The sequence below is a fragment of the Symphalangus syndactylus genome, chromosome 5 (genome assembly GCF_028878055.3).
Source record: "Symphalangus syndactylus isolate Jambi chromosome 5, NHGRI_mSymSyn1-v2.1_pri, whole genome shotgun sequence".
NCBI lineage: Eukaryota > Metazoa > Chordata > Mammalia > Primates > Hylobatidae > Symphalangus > Symphalangus syndactylus.
In genome coordinates, this window is record NC_072427.2 from 43916097 (window position 1) to 43927466 (window position 11370).

General features: G+C 46.7%; 1 long non-coding RNA gene across 1 annotated transcript; it reads left to right on the plus strand.

Moving 5' to 3' along the window:
* Nucleotides 1-6294: 6294 nt before the first annotated feature.
* Nucleotides 6295-10170, plus strand: LOC134736615 (uncharacterized). Its single transcript, XR_010120723.1, has 2 exons — nucleotides 6295-6420; nucleotides 7769-10170. It is a non-coding gene; the product is annotated as an uncharacterized lncRNA (long non-coding RNA).
* Nucleotides 10171-11370: the final 1200 nt, after the last annotated feature.

Genomic DNA, 11370 nt, shown 5'->3' on the forward strand with positions numbered 1-11370 from the left:
AAGCAATAGTTTGGAAAGGCACCGCCTGATCCTCCACTGCAGGCAGAAAACAACTTCTGCTTTCTCTTGCTGCCTCTTGGGGTCAGCGTGCAAACCTAGGTGGGGTCCGACCCCCGCAGACCCTTGCCCACCGGCCCCAAGGCTGGCCATTACCGTCACGTGGGCCCTCTAATCCGCAGGAGTCAGAGTTCTCACTCCGAACTGCCATGATCCTCTCCCTGCTCACGCGATTTCCTTGTGGCCGTTCTTGGCCCCATTCCTGAACTCAGGAAAAGGACCTTTGCCTCTGAGCATCAGAAGGGGAGGAGTCCAGTGGAGCCCAGTGAACCAGCACCATCTGTGCTTTAGAATCTTTGGTGATTCTGACAATTCGAGTTCTCCATGGATGACAATATCTGCGGCCCAGTAAACTGGTTTAGAAAAGCTTCATTAGCTCCCTGCCGCAGGGGAGCAAAGGGCCAGTCTGCACCTCAGGTTCACCCCACTGTGCTGTTGAGGCAGGGGTCCTGGGGCCCTGCCACCTGAGTCCTGCACCCTCGCTCCTCTCCTGAAGATGAGGCTGGGACAGTTGATCTGCAGAGCTTCAGTGTCCCCGCAGCAGGGGATGAGTAACACTCTTTCCCTACCCAGACAGCTGCCCTGCAGCCTCCTTGGCCCCTCTTCTGGCTCAAGAGCCTGCTTAGATCAGGGTCTCATTCTGTTACACCTTTTACTACTCTCAATCAGTTTTGTTGAATTTAACTGGGGTTTGGAAAATTAAAAACAAAGTCAACATTTTTTTTTTTTTTTTTTTTTTTTTGAGACGGAGTCTCGCTCTGTCGCCCAGGCTGGAGTGCAGTGGCACAATCTCGGCTCACTGCAAGCTCCGCCTCCCGGGTTCACGCCATTCTCCTGCCTCAGCCTCTCTGAGTAGCTGGGACTACAGGCGCCTGCCACCACGCCCGGCTAATCTTTTTTGTATTTTTAGTAGAGACGGGGTTTCACCGTGGTCTCGATCCCCTGACCTCGTGATCCGCCCGCCTCGGCCTCCCAAAGTGCTGGGATTACAAGCGTGAGCCACTGCGCCTGGCCAACAAAGTCAACATTTATTTCGTGATTCCCTGGAAGCCTAGTTGCAGTTTAAGCTTCGCAACTGGCTCCTGTTTCCACCAAGGTTATAGGGTCTCCACCACTGTTTCCCTACTGCCATGGTTTTTTTTTTTTTTTTTGAGACCGTGTCTCGCTCCGTCTCCCAGGCTGGCGTGCAGTGGTGCGATCTCGGCTTACTGCAAGCTCCACCTCCCGGGTTCACATCATTCTCCTGCCTCAGCCTCCCGAGTAGCTGGGACTACAGGTGCCTGCCACCACACCCAGCTAATTTTTTTCGTATTTTTAGTAGAGACGGGGTTTCACCATGTTAGCAAGGATGGTCTCGATCTCCTGACCTTGTGATCCGCCCGCCTCGGCCTCCCAAAGTGCTGGGATTACAGGCATGAACCACTGCACCCGGCCCCGCCATGCTTCTGAATTCTGATGGCATGCATCAGAATCACCTGGTGTGTTTGTTAAAATTCATATTCCTGTGAAATCTAGATCTCAAAGAAATAGCTGCACACCTGTGTTGATTGCAGCACATAGCCACAATTGCCAAGACATGAATCAAACTAAGTGTCCATCAATAGATAACAGATAAAGAAAATGTGGTATATATGCATGCTGGAATACTATCCAGCCTTTAAAAAGAAGGAAAGATTGCATTTGCAACAACATGGCTGAGTCTGGAGGATATTATGCTGCTAAGTGAAATAATAAGCCAGCCAGAGATCCTGCATGACCTCTGGAATGTGAACTCTAAGGTAGTCACACACAGTAGCAGAGAGCAGAATGGTGGCTGCCAGGGGCTGTGGGCAGGGGGATTGGGAAGGTGTTGGTCAAAAGGTACACAGTTTCAGTTATGCAAAGTAATTATCTCTGAAGATAAACAACAACAACAACAACAAACAAATGACCAGGACCAGGCAAGGTGGCTTATGCCAGTAATCCCAACGCTTTGAGTGGCCAAGGTGGGCGGATTGCTTGAGCCCAGAAATCTGAGACCAACCTGGGCATCATAGTGGGACCCTGTCTCCACAGAAAACTTAAAAATTGGCCAGGTCTGGTGGTGCACACCTGTAGTCCCAGCTACTCACGGGGAGTTGGAGGCTGAGATGGGAGGATTGCTTGAGCCCAGGAGTTCAAGACTGCAGTGGGCCATGATCACAGCACTGCACTCCAGCGTTGGCAACAGAGGGAGATTGTCTAAAAAAAAGGAGAGAGAGAGGCACTACTTACAGAGTATCAAAGGATGTCCACAGTTACCTGGAAAGGCTACTAAAAATATTTGTCTTAGAAAAGATTAGTGATTGCCAGGAGTTAGGGAGGTGGTGAGGGAGGAAGGGAAATGGCTTCAGAAATACAAGGTAGCACAAGAGATCTGTGTGATGGAACTGCCTATCTTCACTGTGTGGCGATTACATGAATCTGCACATGTGATAAAATCACACAGAACTAAGGACACACACATATGAGCTCATGTTAAAACTGGTAAAATCTGAATAAAGTTGCTGGATTTTATCAATGTTGATTTTCTGGGTGTGATATTGTACTATAGTCATGCAAGGTGTTACCACCAGGGAAAGGTAGGTGAAAGGCCTACAGGATCTTTTTGTATTTTGTTTACAATTGCATGTTAACCTACAATTATCTCCAAATAAAAAGTTTTTTAAAAAAGTTTCAAGATGCATATTCCTGGGACCCTCCCCATACCTGTTGAATAGCAGTCTCTAAGAGGGTGAGGCCCAGCTATCTATATTTGAGAACAAGCTGCCCAGGGATTCTGTTGTGTAATCAATCTCGAAAGCTATTCTTCTCAAGCCCTGATCTGGTTGAGCTGGAGCTCCCAGTATCCTGCCTGCTGTGTTTAAGGGGTTTCATTTCCTGAAAGTGTCTTTGTGATTGTGGCTGAGCAGGGCTGGAGGCAGGAGGTAACGAAATACAGCTTTGCACGTGATCTGTGTGTTTCAAATCTAAGTGTTTCATCTTCCCACAAGCTACGCAGCTCCCCTGGGTGGGGTCTTGTTCTCTCTTCTCCAACCCTCTCCACCCACAGCCCAGTGCATGGTGTGAAAGCCCAAAGCAGCAAGTTCAATTTCCCGGCTTCTTTCCTTCCATCTAGCACAGGCCCAAGAGTTTCTCTTAAAGTATTTGAATACTTCCTGAAGTAGCAATGCCATTCCCAAAGCCTCTTTCTCCTGCCTCCTCACAGTAAGGACACAGCTTGTCCCTCATCCTACAGTAAACTCCTTAGACCTCTATTTGACAATAATGTGACTCTGTGCCAGGTGCCAGCTAAGCACTTCACTCCAAGCAACTCCATGAGGCAAGTAATATCATTATCCTTATTTTTCAGATGAGAGAAATAAGGCTCAGAGAGGTCCTGTGACTTGCTTAAGTCCACACAGCTAATAGATGGTGGAGTGGGGATTTGAACCTGGCTTCTGACGCTAGAGTCTACTCTTTACCACCAAGTTGCTCTGGGCAGGCACCTGCCTCTGTGTCCCCTTGAGCCTTTGTAGGATATTCTCTGCTTGTTCTTTCAATCTTTCCTTCCAGCCTCCCAGTGCAGGTTCCACAGCCTTGTCAGTTTGACACAGTGCTGTGACTTGACACAAACTCTGCATGAGGCTTGATTACTTACTGGCTGCGTGATCTTAGGTAAGTTAATTAGCCTCTCTGGGCCTCAGTTTCCTCATCTATAAAATCAGATGCTATCTATGCATGTGTTATTGGGAGGATTGTGTACAGGACTTAGCTCAGCACCACCACTAGTTGTTTACAATGTCATATATCTAAGACATTTATAATAATTATGCTGTGCCTTCGTCTTTTAGGGCAGGGCTTGGTAAACTACAGCTCATGGGCCAAAACTGAACAGTTTCTACATTTTTATTTTTTATTTATTTATTTTTTTTTGAGGTGGAGTCTCATTTTGTCACTTAGGCTAAAGTGCAGTGGCACGATCTCAGCTCACTGCAACCTCTGCCTGCCAGGTTCAAGCAATTCTCCTGCCTCAGCCTCCTAAGCAGCTGGAATTACAGGCACATGCCACAAACCTGGCTAATTTTTTTTTTTTTTTAAGTTTTAGTAGAGACGGGGTTTCACCATGTTGGCCAGGCTGGTCTTGAACTCCTGATCTCAAATGATCCGCCTGCCTCAGCCTCCCAAAGTGTTGGGATTACAGGTGTGAGCCACTGTGCCTGGGCCACATTTTTAAATAGTTGAAAAATAACCGAAATAATAAAATTTCATGACAAGTGGAAATTATATGTCATTCAAATTTCAATGTCCCCAAATAAAGTTTTATTGGAATATACGACACTCATTTGTTTCCATAGTGTCTATGACTGCTTTCACACTACCATGGCAGAGTTGAGTATGTTGTTGCAACAGAGACTGCATGGGCCACAAAGGCAAAACTATTTTCTATCTGGCTCTTCATAGAAAATGTTTGCCAACCCCCACTCTAGAACATAAACCTTATTCTAAAGGTACCTCCTGCACTTGAGCCCCTAGCAGTAAATATACAGCAGCAGCAGTCCTGTTTATTTGCAAAACACATTGGAAGAAGAGGTTTGTGGAGCACTGGCACAACATAGGCTTTGGACACAGGCAGCAGGTGATGGGCATTAGGGACAGAAAAGGCAAGAAGAACATAAGGTCACTGGCTGGGACCCAAAGAAACCCACCATCCTCTTCCCAACAGATATACTTTATCATGTGGCTTCCAGAATTTCCCAGCCTCCCTTGCATTTAGTGGGGTCAGGTGATTAAGGCCTGGACAATGATGTGTAAGCAGAATTGCTGTTCCAGCTTCTAGAACACTTCCCTAAAATGTGCTAGCATGTGCTTCTCCCCTTCTCTTTGATCTCCCCTTTACCTTGTTGGCTGGAACATAGATGTGATGGCTGGAGTTCTGGCATCCATTTTGGACCATGAAGATAAGAACTACTTTCTAGGGATAGCAGAATAGTCATGGAAATGGGCTGGTTTCCTGAGAACTGGGAGGGACAGAGCCCTGAATTGCTTGCCCCTAGACTTTTACATGAAAAAGAAAAAAAAACCCACAAAAATAAAAGTGATTCTATCTATTGAAGCCATTGTTACTTTGGAATTTTTACTTTGAGATGAACTTACTAATCCTAATTGATGTGGTCCTCAGTGTCTTTTGGTGGTAACTTCCTGTTTTCTTCCCTTTTCAATTGTCCTTTATCTCCATTTAGACAGATGTCCCTGTCTCAAACCGTGGGAGAGCAGTGATGGAGAAGGAGACACACTGTCCCTGGGGATTGAGGAGGTAGTGGAGAGCACAGCATTTTAAGGGGTCTTACGCGAATTTCTGTACCTACCCCCCTCAGCCTGGTAAATGAGGAGGTACAGCGCCTTCCTCTTAGCTTCGCACTGAGCCAGGCACATACGAAGATGTTTCCATTTATTTTATTTTTATTTTTATTTTTTTGAGACAGAGTCTTGCTCTGTCGCCCAGGCTGGAGTGCAGTGGTGCGATCTTGGCTCACTGCAACCTCCACCTCCTGAGTTCAAGCAATTCCCCTGCCTCAGCCTCCTGAGTAGCTGGGATTACAGGTGTGTGCCACCACGCCCAGCTAATTTTTGTATTTTTAGTAGAGACGTGGTTTCACCATGTTAAGTCAGGCTGGTCTTGAACTCCTGACCTCACAATCCACCCGCCTCGGCCTCCCAAAGTGCTGGGATTACAGGCCTGAGCTACTGCGACCGGACCTATTCATTTTTTATTTATTTTTTATGGCTTACTTTTTATGTCTTAAGCTAGCTACTTTATTATCATTATTTACCCTCTGATAGTCACCCAAGTACTGAAGGCAAGCATTGCCTTTATTAAATCGAGAACTGATCACTTCACTGTCTCCTCTAAAACTTTGGAAGCCCAACATCTCACGTTGCTATAAGGAAAAGGCCAAAGTCCTTAGTCCAGCCACAAAAGCCCCTCACAATCTGGCTAAAGCCAACCTCTTCATTTCCTCTCCCACCTCTCCCACTCAGAAAACCTAAAGTGTCAGTAGCCACTGTGAGGAAACCTACCAATGTCAGCCATTCAGTGGCATCTGGTCCCACAGGGTGTTGTACAGGTGGCCACTAGAGGGACTCTTCTCAAAGTTAACAACAGAAGAGTGTGCCTCTGTGTGTGTGTGTGTGTGTGTGTGTGTGTGCGCTTGCGCGCACGCGCGTGCGTCTGTACGTGTGTGTGCGCGCGCGCACGCCTGAGTAGCAGGTGGGCTTGAAGGCTTGATTATCAGCTTCCCCACCTAAAAGCAGGTGATAGAAGATGCTGACCTGGACTGGGACCTTGGCTGTTTACTCAGGCAGGTTGGATCAGGCCCTGGGGAGCAGGGAGGAAAATGGGGGTGGGAATGGAAGGAGGGAAGGAGCCTTGGAAAGTTTGGTATAGACCAGCTTTGCTTTCTTAACCCTCCCCATATGCATTCAGGGACGGAAGACAATGGGATACATTTTTGAGTTAGAGCTTGAATCCCTTGCTTTCCTAACTCAAGAATTCAGGGGCCACATAGAAATGGACAGCACTCTATCTAATCTCACTTCCCCTACTCAGGAATCAAATGGAGTCACAGAGTGAGGAATATTTATACTTTGTATTTTAGGAGAAAAAAATACATTGAGGTATTCAAGATAAACTATTTGCTCTCTAATATCTAATGAATCAGTATTTTATAAAAACCCAATTATTAGTCTTACAGAACTAAAGTTAATTACTTAAGAGTCAGGTTGATTAAAATATTGCATATTTTAGGCTGCTTATATGTGATATTTTATAAAACCAGAATGATGACAACATGGTTTATAATTGTCATTGCTTTCGTGACCACGTTTTGGCTATTTTAGAATGAAGTTCAATTTTCTTAAACTGATGTTCAAGACCCTCAAGCATATGACCTGCATTTCCCTCAGGCAGCTGAGCAATCTTACTGCCGGCTCCCAGGTGCCTGTTCACTTCTCTCTTTTGCTGTCAGAGTTCTTCATATCTAGGAACTTGCCCTGCCCTCTCCTTTGCCTTCCAAATATAATCCCTTTAGAGATAGCTGTTCTGTCATCCTTAGAATCTGCATCACAGACTTCAACACTGTAGAATATATTATACTGTTTCTATTTGTTTCTTCAAGTTGCATGTGCAGAAGCCTCATTCCTAAACAAAACTGTAAGCTACTTAAAGATAAGGACTGTGTCAATTTTTTCTTTTTCTCTTCTTTCCTTTTCTTTTTAAATTCTTAGGGTCAGGCCAGTAGCAGCAGGCTGTCAATAAATGTCTCTGAATTACCTCAAATTTGCCACTTGTTCAAAGGCAGACATTTGACTTGGAAGTGCACTAGGAGCTAAAGGGAACCAGCAATAATAAAACCAGGTGAAATGCAATTTCCTGTTTTGTGTAGCGCTCGAGTCAAATATTTCTGCCGTATCTCCTAGGAAATATAGAACAAATCGAAATTGAAAAAATGTAAGGAAGTCATCCTGAATCGTTGCTAAAGAAACAAAATAAAGCATCAGGTTTTCCTAACCATGGATTCCACAGCCGACAATTTGAACAGTAAGGCCAACCTTGGCCATGTGTGGCCCAGAGCCGGCCCGCACCTGTGCAGATGTGGCTCATATTCCATTCTTTTCTGTTGGTTTTGGTTAATATTTACATCCTCCACTGCAGGTGAGAGGCTGACTGGAGGGTGCTTTCCTGGCAGCCAAGGCAAAGGGCCATGGACCAGATGGCAGTGGCTGTGTGTGGAAGTGCCAGCGGTCCTTCTCCTGTCTTCTGCGGAGTCCTCGGTGTTGCAGGCCTGGGGCGCAGCAGTGGAGGCAAAGGCCAGACTACATTTCCAAGACCCTCCTTCTGCCAGCTGCTTCTGCTGGGGGTCTGCCTGCAAGAGGCACTGATAGAAGGTGAAAGCAGGAAAAAGAAATGAGCCTCTGTGGCCTCCTGACCCTTGAAGGGGCCTCTGGCCATGGCAGCAGCCAGAGGGTGTGGGCTCCTGGTTCCCGATCAGGACCCCGCGCAGCCCCATCAGCACGGTGGCAAGGCCTCCAAAAGGCCAGTGCCGTGCTGGCCGGTCGGGTGCCAGCATCCTGATGTCTGGGCGATCTCCTTCTCCCTTGTGCTCCCCTAGCCCCTTCAGCATCTTCTGCAACCAGTTTTCTGTGTGAAATCCCAGCCTTGGCATGACCTATGTAAAGCTGGGCCCACACCTGGTAGAGGGGCTGCAGTAAGGGGTGTGTTCAGCAGGCCTGAATTTCAGCCATAAATTTGGGGATAAGAGAAATATTGCACTTCCTTTTCTTTTTTTCTTTTTTCTTTTCCTTTCTTTCTTTCTTTTTTTTTTCTTTTTTTTTTTTCTTGAAACAAGATCTCGCTTTCTTGCCCATGTGGGAGTACAGTGGCACAATCATGGCTCACTGTAACTTCAGCCTCCTGGGCTCAAGCAATCCTCCCACCTCAGCTCCCTGAGTAGCTGGGACCACAGCCTTGCACCATCACACTTGGCTCATTTTTGCAGTTTACATGTAGAGACGGAGTCTTACCATGTTGCCCAGGCTGGTCTCTAACTCCTGGGCTCAAGTGATCCTCTCATCTTGGTCTCCCAAAGTGCTAGGATTACAGGTATGAGCCACCGTGCCCGACCATGTTTGCTTTTCTTAAATAAACTTAATTTAACCTTCAAGTCCAGTGACTGCTGAGCAGTCATCGCTAGGGCTGTGCTGATGTTCCAGGGGAGCACAGAGGTTCTGGCCATTCTTGGAGCCAGGCACCGGCGAGGCCCCCAGGTTGCAGTGAGCAGGCCCCCAGGTTGCAGTGAGCAGGCCCCCACTGTCTTAGTCTGTACCGTGCTTCAGGGCTGCCAGCTCTGTTGGGCCTTCTACTTGGAGCACAGAAGCCTTTGTTAAGTTTGGGGCCCAGGCCTAGGATGCAGCCTGCCTCTGGCATCGCACAGTGCTTCCCTCTGATGTCCTGCCACCTCGTGAGCTCTGCCAGGGAATAGGATGCTGGTCCTGTTTCCTAGTGGGAATCACACACTTCTCTCTCCTGTCTCTACCCTGGAGGAATTTCCTTTGGGTCTGAGACAATTCTTTCCCCTCCTCTGCTTCCTTCAAAGTCCCTCCATCTCATCTCAATAAGCCTATGCTTTTGGAAATAAATGCCAGGAAGGGGCCTTGAGGGGACTACCACTTCCTGCCCTGCCTCAAATCTCCCCTGAGGTAAGGAGGCCAGGATCTCCTATCTGCTCAAATGGCAGAAGGGAAGGAGAACTCCAGAGAGAAGAATTTAAACTGATTTCTTCAAAGCTTCTCCTGCCAGAATTGAATATGCCGAGGAGCTATATCACTTCTGTAGCATTCCTGCCAATATGCCCTAATCTGAATCTAACCATGAAGAAACAATCAAATTCGAACTGAATAACAGTCTACAAACTGTCTGCCTGTACTCTTCAAAAATGTCAATGTCCTGAAGGAAAAAGGCCAAGCAAGTCTTCCAGGAGAAAGGAGACTCAGAAAGACATGACAGCTAAGTGCACTGGGGATCTTGAACTGGAAGGAGGATAAGGAAAAAAAATGCTACAAAGGATGTTGTTGAGACAATTGTTAAAATTTGAATACCATCTATCTATCTATCTATCTATCTATCTATCTATCTATCTATCTATCATCTGTCTATATTTTTGAGATGGAGTCTCCGTCTGTCGCCCAGGCTGGAGGGCCGTGGCACGATCTTGGTTCACTGCAAACTTTGCCCCCCGGATTCAAGTGATTCTTCTGCCTCAGCCACCTGAGTAGCTGGGACTACTGGTGCGTGCCACCATGCCTAGGTAATTTTTGTATTTTTAGTAGAGTTGGGGCTTCACCATATTGGCCAGGCTGGTCTCGAACTCCTGACCTCATGATCCATCCACCTCGGCCTCCCAAAGTGTTGGGATTACAGGCATGAGCCATCACACCCGGCCTCATCTATATATTATATAGTGGTATTATTATAGTGTTGAATTTCCTCCGTTCATTGTATTGAGGTTATGTAAGAAAGCATCCTTGTTCTTAAGATCCACACTGAAGTATTTCAAAGAGGCGTGATGTCTTCAATGGACTCTCAAATGGTTCAGCTGCACATATATACATACATACACATATATACATGTATACATACCCATACATATATGCATACACATATAAACATATATGTGTATGTATGTATATATCATACATATGTGTTTAGAGCATATGTACATATAGTCAAAATGTATATATATGTCTATATTAAGCAAGTGAGATAAGATATTAACAATTGATGAATCTAGGCAGACTGTGTGGGAGAGTTGGCTTACTCTCAGAGGGGAAACAGGTCTGTCAGCGATGTGTCTGAACTGGCAGGAATACCACAGCAGACAGAAGCTCCTGTGGACGCCACTTCAAGTTACCAGGATGGGAGGAGAAGCAGGTGATGAGGCCCGTGTTTCTCCCAGGAATGAAAAGTGAAGGCTTTGGTGGAGGATGCAGAGTTGGCCCAGGGAGTGGGTGGTGGTGGTGTGAATTGGATTCAGTTAAGGAAGAGCTACAAGATGGAATGTATCAGAGGGGCTCTGGAGAATTCTCAGGATTCTACTGAGTGGTGTGTGGGTTGAAAGCAGAGGGTTCCTTGATCTAGGGTATGCCGAGGGCTGGCTCTGGATGGGGTCTTTGGGAGGGTAAGGAGAGTAGAGGAAGTGTTCCGGGTTCCTGATCACTTGGCAAGTAGTGGGCACAATGATTTCTAATTATTTAGTGAGAGTTGAACACATTTCAAGTGAGGCAGAGTACAAGGGGGTTGTAAGGGAGAAAACAGGTTTCGGCTTGGACAAAGTGTAGGCAGGAGCCATTGCAGTTGCTGAGCTGACTCATCCCCAGTGGAATCTTCTCCACCATGGTGGTTACCTCAGTTGGACGATGATAAAAGGTAGCTGTCTGCTCTTGAACCTGCGTTGGTATATCAAAAGCAAATCCAAAGAAGCTGTAGTCAGACAGGTGAATTGTTGGCCATGGGCTGAGGCATCAGTAATCCTGAAGATCCGGGCCAAACTCACAGGCTGCTCCAGCCTTCTGCATGGATGTGTATGGGAGAGGCAGGTGACAGCCCCTGGTCTTCTCCTGAAGAAATGCTCTTAGGCATTGTGAGAAATGTAGGTGTACAAGGGACCAGAGGGAAAAGGGTATGAGCCTGCAGGCAACACCACATTCAAATCTTGAGAGGCAGTTTCAGGTGCTCGTCCTGGCCAACCATGTGGGGTA